The 18,036-nt window shown below is 38.2% G+C and overlaps 1 protein-coding gene and 1 long non-coding RNA gene across 4 annotated transcripts in view; one reads left to right on the top strand and one right to left on the bottom strand.

Annotated features, from left to right (window-relative positions):
- Positions 1 to 17,606, top strand: part of LOC114110821 (uncharacterized) — a 74,129-nt gene extending 56,523 nt beyond the window's left edge. For 2 of the 3 annotated variants that reach the window (XR_009598550.1, XR_009598552.1), the window contains one exon: positions 1,884 to 17,606. This is a non-coding gene — a long non-coding RNA (uncharacterized LOC114110821). The remainder of the gene's footprint in view (positions 1 to 1,883) is intronic. The other variant, XR_006058021.2, reaches the window with a different exon arrangement.
- Positions 1 to 18,036, bottom strand: part of LRMDA (leucine rich melanocyte differentiation associated) — a 1,186,567-nt gene that overhangs the window by 76,998 nt on the left and 1,091,533 nt on the right. The gene's annotated exons all lie outside the window — the stretch shown is intronic.

Here is an 18,036-nt window from a genome sequence, read left to right as displayed (position 1 = left end):
TTTCATTGACTAACCTAATGTCACATAGTACTGATTTCTTCTGAATCAGTCCCAGTTAGAGTAAAAATTCTTGTCCTTAAAATTTTTAATGTATACATATAATATATAAATAAACGCATAAGATGCCATATATATGATGTATATATACACACATGGGGCACATATGTATATATCACACACATGTACATGTGTGTCATATATATATGACTGTACATATATACATACATATGGCATCTTCTTATACATTAAAATATATGTACATATATATACACACACATACATATATAATTTAAAGAGTTGAATACTGGATAGCTAGGTATCTCACAGCTCCACCTTGATAACTATTTTCTTCAAAACTCTTCCATTAAACGTGAGGACTTTTAGCAGTTGGATGCAAAAGGGACATTAAAAACATGCTCTCCATTGTCTAAAATGTTTCTAATTATTTTTATAAAGTGTATGCCTTTTTCCAGTACCCCATGCTCCACAGGAATAACATACTTTGTCAATTTTACTTTGGGAGAAAAAAGAAAGAAAATGCAAAACTGAACTGTGTGTGTATATACACACACACACACACACACATTTTGCTTGTTTGTTTGTTTAGACAAAGCTCTTTCCCTCCTTTTATTTCAGCCTGTTCTGTCCAGCATGATGGCACGGCTACTGGCAAAGTCCATTCTATCTTTTAGCCTCCATGGCCCTACCAGACTCACAGCAGAGCTTCAAAATATCGACTTGAAAAGTAATTAAGATATAAGTATTCCAAAAGAGAACACATGGTTATTTAAAGTCATTGGACACCATTCAAAAGGAAAGATCTGTGGAATCCAAGGGCTGAGAGCCATCATGCTGCTTCTCCCCCACTTCTCACATTAAGAAAAAGGACTAATTATAAATCTCCAGCAAATATGACCTGGTAAAGAGTTTTCAAACAAAAGCCTGCACAGAACAGCATATCTGGCAGATCTGGGCACTTGTTTTCCCTAATAACCATTAAGGTTGTTCCTATAAACCATTTTACAGCAACATTAGAAATATCAAGAGTTTACGTTCTCCTTAATGAATTGCTGCAGAATGTTTGCGCTGTATCACGTCTCCAAATGATGCCTTCTCCTCGCTTTGTCTCTGCTGCGCTTTTTCCCCCCTTAACATTTCATTTCCAATGACACGTCAGCCGTCTTTCACCAACCTCAAAGGAAAGTTGAATGCGGGGCTCACAAAGTTAAGCTGACATTTGCTCCCTTCCAATAAAAAATATTTAGTCCATTAAACATAAATAGCTGTCATTATGATACATGGACTGAGTGCAAACCTCCCGGTTCCCTCTGATGTTTATTACATCCAAACAACTGCAGTGCCTGCATGTTTTCAACTTTAGTGTATTGATTAAACTTTTAAATGGCTGCCATATAACCCAGGGACAGCGGGAAGATTAATTTGCGTCAATGTTCATCTGTAATTCATTAGCCATTTATTCTTTACAACCACATGGGCTATCAAGAAAATGCAGGCCATTTTTCACTCGGCACAGGCTGAGAACAGATTCCGAAATTTGTGCTGCATACAAATAAGCTCCCCGGGCCTGGCTAGTTGCTTGGCTTTTCAAAAGTTGAAGTTGGGAAACGGCAGCCAGGAAGGAACATTAAGAACCAGAAATGGGGGGAAAAATACATCCTCGGGGTGCTCATGGCTTCACGGAGTTTGTCCACTGTCTTTTCATCCATGGATTATGGTTTCTTACTTCAGTCGGATAAAAATAACAGAAACTTGTGTCTGAGCAAAGGTCATCAATAAAACGGGTTGCTTTTTCCCATCCCTCCCCCCCCCCCCCCCCCCCTTTTTTTTTTTTTTTTAATTTCCTAAAATGCTGTTTCTGGCAGAAAACTCCTGAAAGTGGCAGAGGAGAACAGACAAGCATAGCCTGAGAGGAACTTGGAGCTGCACCCTCAGATGACGGTGGCATTTGGACCCACTCTCCCTGAAACTCTTCCCCTGCCTTGCACTGGGAAGGTGCCCAACCAAATAGCAGTGCTTTTCCTGAGGGAAGAGGTAAGCCATCTGGCTTCTCCATGTGCCCTTCTGACCCCCTTGGCAGAACACAAAATGCATATTAAAGGCATAAATGGAATGGGCGCCCTGGTTAAAGGCCCTTCGACACACCAGGCACTCAGAGAGGGAAGGAAGGAGGAGTCCCCGTGCGCTCAGGTCGGGGCTGGAGGAGGATAAAGCATGCAAGGGAAATTTTTCTTCATAAGGATGAATAATTAAAGTGGAGAGCTAAGCATCCTGGCCTCACACTGGCTAATAACTGTGAGAGTGAGCAGTGAAAAATCAATGGTCAGGACATCTGGGGAAGAGGACTGGCAGGTACCCACTTGCAGGACGTGCGAAAGGCAACGTGCAGATGCTCAAGGCGACAACTGTTTTCTCTGGTCCAGAGTGTCCACAAAAATCAAAGGCACCAGGGATGCTGGTAACCTTTGGTAACAAAGTCTATGAAACAGCCTACAAAGAAGGGCTTGGGGAGGAGGCTGTAAATTACTCATTTATAATATAACAGCTCAGGCTGCTTACAGCCAAGGATGAAAGGGAGCCCTCCACAAAAGGCTCCATCTGGAGCCCTGCTTGTCCCAACCCAGGAGTCGCCAGCACTAAGAATCCTCATCATACAACTCCTTTTCAGGCCGTTGGGGGAGATGGGTATGTGTGACGGGGGTGGGGTGGGATCATCACGCATCATATAAATGCAGCTTGAAGAGTTTTATTTGGCCTGTGGATGTGACATGTGTCAAAAGGAATGCACGTGAACTGGAGAAAAATGCACTGGATAGAACCTCAAGGTCATTAGATCCATCTTCTGCTATGTATAATATCTGTCAACTTAATCTTTTTTCTTTTTTTATTTTTTAACAGTAATGAGTACCCTTGGCTTTGCATTTCACAGGAGCTCAATACATATTTGTAGAGTGGTTGGCTAATCAACCTAAAGCACACAGATTCATTCATTCAACCATTCAGTGAAGCCATGTGTATGGACTGTCTATCATACCTCCAACACTGTTCTAGACCAAAGGTAAAATGAGGAGGAAGTACAGGTGCAAACTCTCAGCAACAGGGTATTTCTCTATCACACACGACTTTTACTTTCATGTGGGGCCAAGGTTTATTCTTGAATCCCACCCATGATCGTGGGTTTAGAGGAGCAAAGCCCTGTGTTTTGCCTAACCTTTCTATGGGCAAACACTGAAAATGATAGGGCTTGGGCAGCTTACCCCTTGTTGATTGAGTAACAGCTAGAATAAATGAATCTGAAATTCTAAAAGAAAAAAAAATCAAAATACATGTTTACTGGAAATTTCAATTAACTTCTAAGGATAAGCATAATGTCTCTAGGTGAGGTTAGCATACAGTTTGATTTTGGAGATGATGCACCACAAATTTGCATGCATTTATCACTACTGACCCTGAGTTTGAGGAGCAAAGAGAAATTTTGTTAAAGTTTCAGTCAATTAAGAAACAAATACTGAAGACAACTGCATTTACTACATTTTTTTTTTGAGGATATAGGTCATAAGGAATAAACAAAAATCATTATCTCTACTCTCACCAAGGACTTTACAATGTCTTTGGGGAGACAAAAATTAACTCAAGAAACCTAACTAATACAAAAGAGAATCGGGGACAAACAGATTCAACATGCTTTTTTCCTCTTCTCTTAAATAATCTATAGAAAAATATTTATGTCTAGTGACATCAAAGTTGCTGGGATACCAGAACTTTGCACACACAAAAAACTGATGGCTGAAAGTCATCCAACAACATATATTGACACCTGAAAGCACTCGTATGCTTTCTCTCTTTAATTTCAATTATTGATTCCTATTTTAAGGATATCATTCCCAAAGAGAGGAAAACTACACAACAAAGATTTTACTGCAGAGTTTTCTGTTATAAGGAACAGAGTGTAAAGCAAAGATTAAGTAAATAATAGTACACTGACTCTATAGAATATTGGGTGGCTATTAAAACGGTAAGAATGAATACAATGAAGCAACAGAGAGAAGCTTAAGTCTATGCTAAAATAAGCTACAAAACTGTAAGTTCACCAGGTTACAGCTATGTATTCATATTAAAATACTGTAAGGGAATATATACAACTCAAAATAGGGAGTTAAAGCTTAACAAAATATGTATTCTTTCTTTATCAAATGTTCTGGGAGTCTGTTTTATTGTTTCAATAATTAGAAAAAGTTCTAAAATATTTAAACTGTAGAGAACAGATAACAAACGCTATAAATATTGAAAGGAAGCTTCATGCTAGAGGAGCTAAAGTTTGGCCTTAAAAATTTTTTTTTAAAGAAATGATTCCTAATACATAGAAAAGAAGAGAAAGACTATCCCTGGAAAGGAATATTCTCAGGGAAGTATTTGAAATGTGCATGACCTGAAGAAGGAATAATGAAGAGATTTGTCTGGCTAGAGTGGATGAGATACTTTGGAGAAATAGTGTTAGACAAATAACACTGGATAATTTTTAAAAACTTTGGTTATGTCAGAGTGTAACTATTTCCGTTCGACCTCTCTTTTTCAAACTAATAGGTATATTTCTGACTTTACAATCCTACTTTAGCTCTACCTAAGTATATGGGATAAATGAAATTAAAAATAATATATCAAAAGGATTGGTTATGTTTGTAGTTTTCAACTTTAGGAAGTGACTTTCAACTTAGCTAATAAATTAAGAAAAGGATAGTTGAGATCATTTTGAAATAGAAGAACAGGAATAATGTTTGCAATTTTTCACTAAGTGTCCAATAAAATGGAGGAAAAAAGATAAAGAAAAAGAATGGGGTGGGTGATGAGAATTATCATTGCCTCATAAATAACAATGCTACAATAATTAAACATGGAACTTGTAAAAAAATGAAAGAGATTAATGGTACAAAAAAGAAAGCAAGAAAAAGAAGATTCTATTATGAAGGAATTTGAACCATCATAAAGTTGATAGTTTATATCAGTGAGGAAATGAAAACCTGTTTAATAAATGCTAAGGGGACAAAATAAATCTGTAGTCCTAACCAGATATTCAAAAAAATAACTGCACAATAACAACAGAAAGTGACTGGAGACTCTCTAGTCTCTAGGGATACGCATAAAGTCAGAGGCAGAAATAACACAGGAAAATATTGTCAGATTTGGCCATGTAAAAGCTTAAAAGTCTCTACATAATAAAACATCATAAAAAAGAAAAACCCAAACTGCAAATAAACAGATGTCTTAGATTTATTTTCCAAGACAGGCAAAAGGTTACTATCGCTAACATGGCAAATATTTTTTACAAATCAAAATGAAAATTACTAACATCTCCTTAGCTAAATGGGTAAACAATACAAACAACTGTTTACAACAAGAAAATAAAAATACCCAATAAACTATTTCCAGCCTCCCAAGGCTGAAGATAAATATTTTTTAAAACAGCTGTTCATACTTCAAATGTAATATTGAGTGAAATGAACCCTCTCACACTCTGCTGGTAAAAGTTTAAATTGATACAGCTTTATGGGATGACTTACCCCTAAACACATATGGATAGTTTTTTGCCTCTGAAATACTGTCTGGGTTAGGAGGACAATTTACTTTTTACTGAATAAACTTGTAATTTTTAAAAAAATGCTGCAACTGTTGATCATTAAGAACAAACCAGTAGTAGTTTTGTCCTGGTTTTGGTTATTTTTTGTAGCCACTCCTTATCTAGTTAAAATGTTCCCTTCAATTCTTTGTTCCAGGAGAGTTTTTATTTTTTTTAAATTACAAACGGATGCATGCCATTAATACCATTTTATGTTTTTAATTATCATATCATTTTATTATTATTAGGAGTTTTTAATTTCTATTATTTTATGAGCTCTGGTGTTTTGAAAACATCCAAATGTATGAGATGTCCATCAACAGATGAATGGATAAAGATGATGTGGTGTGTATGTATGTGTATATACATATATGTGAATATTAATAACCCATAAAAAAGAATGAGCCCCATTTGCAGCAACATGGATGGCTCTAGAGATTTTCAGAGTAAGCGAAGAAAGCAGATGATAAAAACAAATATCATATGATATTGCTTATATGTGAAATCTAAAAAGATTGATACAAATAAACTGATTCACAAAACATAAAAAGACCCACAGACATAGAAAACAAACTTATGTTTACCAAAGGGATAAATTACAGGCTGGTAAATTAGGAGTTTGGGATTAGAATACAAACACTACTGTATAACATAGGGAATTATTTAAAATACAATATTTTACAATAACCTATAAAGGCAAAGAATCTGAAAAAGAAATGCGTAACTGAATCACTTTTCTGCATACTTAAAACTAACACAACATGGAAAATCAATTATATATCAATAAAAGAGAAAAAAATTTTTAAAAAGAACAAAAATATCAAGATTGTTAATGGTATTGATTTTCTACTTCATTAGTGTTTGTTTGACCTATGACAAATTGAGAGAAATATTTTGAAATCTTTGAATATTATATAGATTTTTCTATCCCTTATTTTTATGTAAACACTTGCTTTATATGCTATGAGGGGACCTTAGCATGTTGATTCTAAAACACATGTTTTTTTTTTTTTTTCACATTGAACATCATTCCAAATATTCCTTCCTGGATTATTTCCATTTTTTCTCAGGTACATGCTTTCAAAGTTCTTTCAGATGACTATACGGGTAGTAAGTTCTTCCCATTCCATGTCAATATTTCTTTATTTTGCACTCATTCTAGAAAAATAGTTTCACTTCTAATAAAGTTCTAGGCTAACATTTACTTTTCTATCAGTTTTCTGAAAAAATAACTCCAGTGATTCTTGGCTTCCATTTTGATGCGAGAAATTCGCCTTTTGCTTTCACTCTAATTGTCATTTCTTTGTAGGGGATTTCTTTTTTTTTTTTTTTGGTCTATTTACTTTTAAGGTTAACTTCTAAACATCCTGTTTTCAGCACTCTGTAGTTGTAATAATTTTGTTTAGATGCAGCTTTGAAAACTTTATACTATCTCCTCTTTCATGTGTCTGTATGTTTTCATGCCTTTCATTATTTTGAAGAATTTTCAATTCTCATCTCTTCAAGATGCCTCTCCTAATTCTTTTCTGTTCTCTCTAGGCCTTTGACTTCATGAATGGAAACCCTTTTCATCCTAGCCTCCATGTCATATACCCTTCTCGGTCTTTCTATCTCCTTGTATTTCTGTGTTGCGTTTGTATGCTTTCTTTACATCTAATCATTCAGCATCAGTAACAGTTCAGTCGCTCAGTTGTGTCTGACTCTTTGTGACCCCCTGCACTGCAGCATGCCAGGCCTCTCTGTGCATCACCAATTCCTGGATTTTACTCAAACTCATGTCCCTTGAGTTGGTGATGCCATCCAACCATCTCATCCTCTGTCATCCCCTTCTCCTCCTGCTCCCAATCCCTCCCAGCATCAGGGTCTATTCAAATGAGTCAGTTCTTTGCATCAGGTGGCCAAAGTATTTGAGTTTCAGCTTTAGCACCAGGCCTTCCAATGAATATTCAGGACTGATTTCCTAAAGGAAGGACTGGTGGACCTCCTTGCTGTCCAAGGGACTCTCAAGAGTCTTCTCCAACACCACAGTTCAAAAGCATCAATTCTTTGGTGCTCAGCTTTCTTTATAGTCCAACTCTCACATCCATACATGACTACTGGAAAAACCATAGCTTTGACTAGACGGACCTTTGTTGGCAAAGTAATGTCTCTGCTTTTTAATATGCTGTCTAAGTTGGTCATAACTTTTCTTCCAGGGAGCATGGGTCTTTTAATTTCATGGCTGCAATCACCATCTGTGGTGATTTTTGAGCTCAAAAAAACGAAGGCTGTCACTGTTCCCACTGTTTCCCCATCTATTTGCCATGAAGTGATGGGACCTGATGCCGTGATCCTAGTGTTCTGAATGCTGAGCTTTAAGCCAACTTTTTCACTCTCCTCTTTCACTTTTATCAAGAGGCTCTTTTTCAGCTCTTCTTCACTTTCTGCCATAAGGGTGGTGCCATCCACATATCTGAGGTTATTGATATTTCTCCCGGCAATCTTGATTCCAGCTTGTGCTTCATCTAGTCCAGCTTTCCCATCATGTGCTCTGCATAAGTTAAATAAGCAGGGTGACAATATACAGCCTTGACGTGCTCCTTTTCCTATTTGGAACCATGTCCAGTTCTAACTGTTGCTTCCTGACCTGTATACAGAGTTCTCAGGAGGCAGGTCAGGTGGTCTGGTATTCTCATCTCTTGAAGAATTTTCCAGTTTGTTGTGATCCACACAGCCAAAGGCTTTGACATAATCAATAAATCAGAAATAAATGTTTTTCTGAAACTCTTGTTTTTTTTGATGATCCAACGGATGTTGGCAATTTGATCTCTGGTTCCTCTGCCTTTTCTAAATCCAGCTTGAACATCTGAAAGTTCACATTTCATGCACTGTTGAAGCCTGCCTTGGAGAATTTTGAACGTTACTTAACTAGTGTGTGAGAAGAGTGCAATTGTGCGGTAGTTTGAGCATTCTTTGGCATTGTCTTTCTTTGGGATTGGAATGAAAACTGACCTTTTCCAGTCCTGTGGCCACTGCTGAGTTTTCCAAATTAGCTGGCATATTGAGAACAGCATTTTCATAGCATCACCTTTGGGATTTGAAATACCTCAACTGGAATTCCATCATGTGCACTAGCTTTGTCTGCAGTGATGCTTCCTAAGGCCCACTTGACTTTGCATTTCAGGATGTCTGGCTCCAGGTGAGCGATCTCACCATCACGGTTATCTGGGTCATGAAGATCTTTTCTGTATAGTTCTTCTGTGTATTCTTTCCACCTCTTCTTAATATTTTCTGCTTCTGTTAGGACCATTTCTGTCCTTTATTGTGCCCATCTTTGCATGAAATGTTCCCTTGGTATCTCTAATTTTCTTGAAGAGATCTCTAGTCTTTCCCATTGTATTGTTTTCCTCTCTTTCTTTACACTGATCACTGAGGAAGGCTTTCTTATCTCTCCTTGCTATTCTTTGGAACTCTGCATTCAAATGTGTATATCTTTCCTTTTCTCCTTTGCCTTTTGCTTCTCTTCTTTTCACAGCTATTTGTAAGGTCTCCTCAGACAACCATTTTGCCTTTTTGCATTTCTTTTTCTTCGGGATGGTCTTGATCACTGCCTCCTGTGCAATGTCATGAACCTCCATCCATAGTTCTTCAGGCACTCTGTCTGTCAGATCTAATCCCTTGAATGTATTTGTCATACCCCCTGTATAATCATAAGGAATTTTATTTAGGTCATATACCTGAATGGTCTAGTGGTTTTCCCTACTTCCTTTGATTTAAGTCTGAACTTGGCAATAAGGAGTTCAGGATCTGAGCCACAGTCAGCTCCCAGTCTTGTTTTTGCTGACTGTATAGGGCTTCTCCATCTTTGGCTGCAAAGAATGTAATCAATCTGATTTCAGTGTTGACCATCTGGTGATGTCCATGTGTAGAGTCTTCTCTTGTGTTGTTGATAGAGGGTGTTTGCTATGACCAGTGCTTTCACTTGGCAAAACTCTATGAGCCTTTGCCCTGCTTCATTCTGTACTCCAAGGCCAAATTTACCTGTTACTCCAAGTATTTCTTGATTTCCTACTTTTGCATTCCAGTCGCCTATAATGAGAAGGACAATTTTGGGGGGCAGTGTTAGTTTTAGAAGGTCTTATAGATCTTCAAAGAACCAACTTCAGCTTCTTTAGCATTCTTGGTCAGGGAATACTTGGATTACTGTGATATTGAATGGCTTACCTTGGGAATGAACAGAGATCATTCTTTTGGTTTTGAGATTGCATCCATGTACTGCATTTTGGACTCTTTTGGTGACTATGATGGCTACTCCATTTCTTCTAAGGGATTCTTGCCCATAGTAGTAGATATAATGGTCATCTGAGTTAAATGCACCCATTCCAGTCCATTTTAGTTCACTGATTCCTAGAATGTTGATGTTCATTCTTGCCATCTCCTGCTTGACCACTTCCTATTTGCCTTGATTCATGGACCTAACATTCCAGGTTCCTATGCAATACCGCTCTTCACAGCATCGGACCTTGCTTCTATCACCAGTCACATCCACAACTGGGTGGTGGTGTTGCTTTGGTTCCGTCTCTTCATTCTTTCAGGAGTTAGTTCTCCACTGATCTCCAGTAGCATACCGGGCACCTACTGACCTGGGGAGTTCATCTTCCGGTGTCCTATCTTTTTGCCTTTTCATACTGTTCATGGGGTTCGCAAGGCAAGAATGCCGAAGATGGTTTGAAGATCTTCTTATTAGTTTTCTAATAATCTCCTTCAGTGATCTAATTTATTTAATATAATTTGATTATTAAATATACAAATTATATTTTGTATGAAAAATTTTAAATAGAAAATTTTCAAATTGGTTATCTCAGTCTTACTGTTTTTTTTCTGTTTCATTTCATTTCTTTACCATTTTATACAACATTGCTTTACATTCAGATTGTGGTAATTCTAATAACTGATGTCACTGGGGGTTTTCTGTTTCTTGGCGACTTTATGCTTACATATTTTTGAGACTTTGGTAATTTTGGACTGTGCACTCGTATTTTCCTTTTCTCAACCTGTGGAAATCTTGATAGCCTAAATTGATGATACTTTCTTCCAGAACGGATCTGTGCTACAGACCTAGACCACTTGATTAAATTTTGAGGATCCCAGACTTAATAAAGGAGTATTATGCTTATATCCCCTGTCTTGTGGTAGGTCCAAGTCTTTATTTCTACATTACAGTGTTTGGATTTCAGGCAAATACCGACTTCCTTCACTACTTCAGCTTAATGTTTTTGTGGATTTTTCCCCCCTTTGGTGAAATTACTATTTCTAGCTGACCCAGAAATGTATTCACAATAACTATTTATCTTAAAACAAGATGTCTTAAAGAGGATGGAATTAAGGATCCTTGTCTGTTATGCTTTCTAATACACATTATTTTCAACACACACAAAAATAAAAATACTTAAGTTAGTGGAAATGATAGGACTTAATTCAAGGTAAAATCTGCCCCCAAATAATGAAATTTAACTAATAAAGTTTTCCCAAAATTTTTTTTGATCTTTTTGATCTTTTGACTTACCTTTTAGAAATTTAGCTTAAGGAGATATTCAGAAACATTGTAAACTTAAATTTAGGTGGCCTATAAGCTCAGGAACTCAGGCATGTCTGACTCTTTGTGACTCCATAGACTGTAGCCCACCAGGCTCCTTGGTCCATGGGGATTCTCCAGGCAAAAATATAGGAGTGGGTTGCCATTTCCTTCTCCAGGGGTTCTACCTGGCCCAGGGGTCAAACCCAAGTCTCTTGCGTCTCCTGCATTAGCAGGCAGATTCGTTATCACTGAGCCACCTGGGAAGCCGAAGGTGGCCTATGGAATTGCAAAAACACACCCTCCACAGGCTCTCAAACTTTAAGATTTTATTAAGTTTGCAATTTAATAACCATGTCCTAAAAAAGTCTATCATAAGTGAGATGGCCACACAGAGCAGGAGCAGATACAGCACATCACAGCATAGCATTTCTTGCTTCTCAGAGCCCCTAATGAGCACATTTAGTACTTGGGATATGTCCATGCAAGGTATTGAAAAGTCCATTTTCTGGGCTACTCCCATTTTAATTCTTGAACTCTGCACAATCATTCCAAAAGGAGAATTGATGTATGTGCTTCCATGTTGGAGAAATTTTAGTTATAGCACTCTTCTGATTCTTGAAAGGTGGGGAAGTAGTCAGTACCCAACTGTATTTGAATGATACCCTATTCTCCATATTTCCAGTTTTCTAAAAGTCCATTTCTTTGGAGTCCCATGGAGATGTGTACACCAGGATACTTATTACAGAATTATTTATAATGGTGTAATAAAGCATCTGACTCTAGTTTTGATATTTGACTGTTAACGGCTTGTGAGTCCATTTCCTTACAGGTTCTATTCCTTTGGTTTCCCTTTGATCCACAGCTAGGCAAGCTGGTTAGAAAGCCCAGGTGTTTCCTTTTTCCCTGGGCCCAAGTGGGAAGTTCAAATCATGCAAACCCTCGTGCACATACAGGAACCTCTCTCTGACACTACTGATAACCACAATAAAAACTAGCCGCTTCATTGAAGCCAAATGGGCCAGCTTGGATGCCTGTCCCTCCAGAAGGCCTCATGTGTAATGAATGTCTTCGTATCCTCTTGATCCATGTGTGGTGTCATGAGTGTTGACATGGGATCCAATTATGGGAAGGGGTGATTGGTTCTGCCCTTTGCTGAGCAACCAAAAGACAACTGGCCCTCTGTGCCAGATGGTCAGAGTGATGACCTCCACCATCTAGGAGACTTTCTTCTTTTGCTTTTGACTTGTTTTTAGACTCTGTTGCCTGCTGGTTAGTATACATTTTTGAAGTCAGCACACCAGTGCACATTTTGAGCTGTATTTGCTGAGTGCCACCAGTCTTTCTTTTAGATTGAAACAACCTAAGTCAAAGTTTCAATACTGGTATTTATGGACAGGAATAGAGATTGGAGTTCTCCTTAAAGTAGCCTTAGCCCAGACCTATCTTTGTACCTCAGACTGAATTTGTATCTCAGTTCCAGCATCAGCTGTGACTTTTGCTCTGTTCAGGGAAAATCATCTTACCCCAAGACCACTGATTGTATCTCTCAACCAGGCATGGCCCCTATTATATAATCAGGAGAAAAAATAATCTTGATAACCTGTACAGTATACAGGCCCATTGGGTGACACTGCTCCTGCAAAGAACAGCCACCACGCAGTGTGCTGAGATCTACATCCTAGAAACAGATCACTCACTAGGTCCCAACAAAGCTTTAAAAGCCTCTACTGCTGCTGCCCATGTTTCTGTCACCAAAACCAAATCTAAGCTTCAGAGTTACAGGGGAAGAACATTCATGCACTGCATAGTTCAGACCCTCACAAAAGACGACCTTGAATGCTTTATCCCTACAACTCAAAGAGTCAGAGGACAGCGTCACCCAGACAACTGTAAACTTGACTGATAAAGATACTACCATCATATTGAGTGCTGTGGCTCATCAACAGGCCAAATGGTTCATTCAAACACTACTTAAGGCAATGTTTCTACATCCAATAAATCACTGCCTTGGGGGAAGTTCCTAACCCTGATGATACTGAATTGGCATGTTCTGGAGGAAGATAATTTATGTAAAACTGGGCAAGGTCAAGAAGATTTCCTGAAAGTATATCCAGCATCAAAGACCAAAAGTAAAAAGGTGAGGGGTGGAGAAAACTAAAATAGAATTCCATAATTTGACCCAGTTAGAAATCTAAAATTCCCTGAAAGAATTTAGCAATAGAAAAATTAAAAAGATTGTGATTTGGCTTTTGCGTCTTTAAGACATGGGTTCTAAATTAACTCGCATCTCTGCTGGGATGCACAAATTGGCAAACATCCTTGGCCTCAACTAGCACTGGGGCTCAGATTACATCTATAACTGGGGATTTCACTAACTATAAAGGAACACTATACGCTTAGAAGAGTGATCAAATGTACAACCGAGGACAGACAGGTATGCTTTACCTTCCTCAGTGGAACTACTGCCGCATCTAAACTCCCCATTACCTAAGTGCCCACTGTCCTCACAAGTTCTCTAGTGGACATGGATACTCTGACCTAAGGATAATAACTTGAAAAAGAAATAAATCTCTGATACTTAAACTCAGCTTGAGAAAATGAGACTTCACTGATCAAAATGGGAACATTATTCCCTAGGTTAAAATATTTCATATAGCCTAATATAGATTTTAAAAAGGTCTACAGAAATTTAAGATTCATCATACAAGAAGTACTTAAGGAAGAAGGCTGTTGTGTTTTTGTTTTTGTTTTTTTACCATCCTCCCATTTAATAGTGATATTGTGCGTCATTATTTTTCTCTTTCGTCACTTGTGCTTTTGGAGTCATAGCTAGGAAGAGTTTTCCTAACCCAAGATCACAAGGACCTTATTCCTATGTTTTCTTCTGATAGTTTTATATTATTCTTCCACTTTGACCTACAGTCTATTTTGAGTTAATTTCTCAGTGAAGTATAAGGAAGAGGTCCAACTTTATTATTTATTTCGGATGTGGACATTGTGCTGTCCCAGCACCATTTGTTGAAATGACTATTCTTTCCTCACTGAAATGTTCTGATATTGTTGTTGAAAATAAATTGACCTTATATATAAGGCTTATTTCTGGATTCCCAGGTCTATTGTATTGATCTCCATGCTTATCCTTAGGCCAGTACCATATTTTCTTCATGACTAGTTTTGCTGTAAGCTCTGAAACTGTGACGTATGAATCCAACCTTGTCTTCTTTTTTTAAGACTGTGTCTTCTATTCTGGATGTCTTTCATTTCCATATGAATTTTAAGATCAGCTTGTCAATTTCCACAAAAGACCCACCTGGGGTTTTTAATAGAAACTGTGTTGAAACTGAAGATCAAGAAGGGGAAAATGTTCATTTTAATAACACTGTCGTACAATCCATAAACACGGAGTGTCTTTCCATTCATTTAGGTATTCTTTAATTTCTCGTGTTTTGAATTTTTGTAGTGTAACTTTTGTTCTTCTTTTGTTAAATTTATTCCTAAGTAATTAATACTTTTACATACTATGGTAAATGGAGTTTTTTTGAATTCATTTTGGGTTGCTTATTACATATAAGTTTTTTGTATAGTGATCTGTATCTAGCAATCTTGCTAATTCATTTATTGGTTCTAGTAGATTTTCAGTGCATTCTTTGGGATTTTCTGATGTGTAAGGTCATCTGACTCCACCATCAGGCAGCTGAAAGCATTCAGATCTCATCCTTCCCCATTTCCTTTTGCCCACATCTGGGAAAGCCAGTAAGAAAGTCCAGGTATTCCTTCTCTTGGTGTTGGAAGTTCAAATCCATGAGCCCTCACCTGCACACAGGAACCAACATTCCAATCTATCCTTAGCCGCAATAAAAGCAAAAGTCATTTGCCCCTTCCCCACTCAGGGTCAGAAAGCCTCATGATGTAAGCAATAAATGTTTTCATATTCTCTTGGTGCACGTGTGGCATCAATAGTCTTAATATCTGAACCAAGTGGGAAAGTGAAATATTGATCCTACCCACTACGGGGCAACAATAAGAAAAAGGGCAAAAAACAGAAACAGTTCAAACATTCTACAGTAGGGACCAGATCAAATACAGCCATTAAAATTATATATCTGAGAACTAATAATATAGGAACATGTTCACAATATAATATTGTGAGAAAAAGTATAAAAATCAATATGCAAGATAATCTCAGTTTTCATTTTGAATATTAATATATGCACACACAGACATATGTAGAAGAAAGAATGGAAGAAAACATGTTAGAAGTATTATTGGGTTGTGGGATCACAAGTTTCTTTTTATTCCTTAATGTTGTGTATTTTTCAAGCTTTTTATGAAGAATGTTTATTATTTATTTTATCATTAATAAATACAAATATGAGCCAAAAATCCTACCAGGGAGTCATAGGTCTAATTTAAAATTATAGTCTATCATAAAAAATTTCTACAAACAATAAATGCTGGAAAAGGTATGGAGAAAAGGGAACCTTCTTACAGTGTTGGTGGGAATGTAAATTGATACAGCCACTAGGGAGAATAGTATGGAAATTCCTTAAAAAACTAAAAATAGGACTACCATGTGACCCAGCAATCCTACTCCTGGGCGTATACCAAGAGAAAACCTTCATTCAAAAAGACACATGTACCCCAAAGTTCACGGCAGCACTATTTACAGTCACAGGATATGGAACCAACCTAAATGTCCATCAGCAGAGGAAAGGAAAAAGACGGTGTGGTGCATACACACTGTGGAATACTACACAGCCACGAAAATGAGTGAAATGATGCCATTTGCAAGGATGTGGACGGACCTAGAGACTGTCGCACACAGTGAAGCAAATCAGAAAGAGAAAAACAAACATTGCATATAGACACATATAATACATGTGGATGGAGAAGCCCAGTGGGCTGCAGTCCATGGGGTTGCTAAGAGTCAGACACGACTGAGCAACTTCACTTTCACTTTTCCCTTTCATGCACTGGAGAAGGAAATGGCAACCCACTCCAGTGTTCTTGCCTGGAGAATCCCAGGGACAGGGAAGCCTGGTGGGCTGCCGTCTATGGGGTCGCACCGAGTCGGACACGACTGAAGCGACTTAGCAGCAGCAGCAGCGATACATGTGGAGTCTAGAAAATGGTATAGATGACCTTATCTGCAAAGCAGGAATAGAGACACAGACGTAGAGAACACAAGCACGGATACCAAGGGGAAAGTGGGGCTGGGATGATTTGGGAGATTGGGGTTGACATATATACGCTATAGATACAGATATTATATACAAAATAGATAACTAATGAGAACCTACTATATAGTTCAGGGAACTCTACTCAGTGCTCTGTGGTGATGTATATGGGAAAGAAATTTAAAAATGAGGGGATATATGTAAATATATTGCTGATTCATTTTGCTGTACAGCAGAAACTAATACAACATTGTAAAGCAACTATACTTCAATAAAAATGAATTTACGAAAACAGAACTGGGTACTAGGTGGCTTGATATGGCTGAAGTACAGATACCTGAGACTTTTACTGAGACGCTTGTCTTTAGTTAGCTTAGGTAGGCCTTTGCATCTATTTAATTATAATTTCCATTGGTGCTGAATTAATCATCAAATAAAAATAAAGCTCAGGAAAAGTTTTCTTCTGGAAAGCATGCGGTTAGCATAACATTTACAAAATAAACACATTTAAGAAACAAAGGAAAAGAAGAAAGGAAGTAGGAAGGAAACGATCTCTTGCAAGAGCTTTTGATTAGCTTTGGTATTTACAGATTCATCTTTCATAACATCTTTGTTCCCATGTTCATTCTCCAGCTATAGTCTCAGTTCACCGTTATTATCCATTGCTAATGATCCTTTTGAACTGTGGTGTTGGAGAAGACTGTTGAGAGTCCCTTGGACTGCAAGGAGATCCAACCAGTCCATTCTGAAGGAGATCAGCCCTGGAATTTCTTTGGAAGGAATGATGCTAAAGCTGAAGCTCCAATACTTTGGCCACCTCATGTGAAGAGCTGACTCATTGGAAAAGACTCTGATGCTGGAAGGGATTAGGGGCGGGAGGAGAAGGGGACGACCGAGGATGAGATGGCTGGATGGCATCACGGACTCGATGGACGTGAGTCTGAGTGAACTCCGGGAGTTGGTGATGGACAGGGAGGCCTGGCGTGCTGCGATTCATGGGGTCGCAAAGAGTCGGACACGACTGAGCGACTGAACTGAACTGAACTTTACTCAATGTTTTTCTAATTCTGCTGTCTGTTTCTTAGGTCTCCCAAGAAGACTGCTTGCAGAGATATATCTGTAGAATATAGAGCCCTTGCTATTTTATAGCCCTGACAACATTTCAAATTTTCAAGGCAGAGAGAACTCTTCAACAAGTGACTCTTGCTTTATCTTCTAATAAAGCTCTTCGCCCAGAATATCTTTTCTTCCTTGCATCTGCCTCATGTTTCTGATCAAGTGTTTCTTCTACTGTCTTTTCTGAATTTGTCTCCATCCACATAGCATAGCAAAGCATGCGTGCTCAGTCGTGTCTGACTCTTTGTGACCCCCTGGACTGTAGCCCGCCAGACTCCTCTATTCGTGGGACTTCCCAGGCAAGAATACTGGAGCAGGATGCCATTTCCTCTTCGAGCGGATCTTCCCAATCCAGGGGCTGAACCTAGGTCTCCCACTTTGCAGGCAGATTCTTTAGCAACTTGTGTGGTAGGATAATATTTTTGAAATGTTTCCTTCGATCACCTTGTCATTGGTCTTCCATGCTGTCTTCCTCTAGATCTGTGGTTTTAACTCTTTTCTGACCCCTGTCTTCTCTGTGAGGTTGTCTCTCTGTGGGGAGGCAATGTTGGCAA

This window comes from Ovis aries, chromosome 25, assembly GCF_016772045.2.
Source record: "Ovis aries strain OAR_USU_Benz2616 breed Rambouillet chromosome 25, ARS-UI_Ramb_v3.0, whole genome shotgun sequence".
Taxonomy (NCBI): Eukaryota; Metazoa; Chordata; class Mammalia; order Artiodactyla; family Bovidae; genus Ovis; species Ovis aries.
Note: the sequence above shows the minus strand (reverse complement) of the source record. Positions and strands in the feature narration are given on the sequence as shown.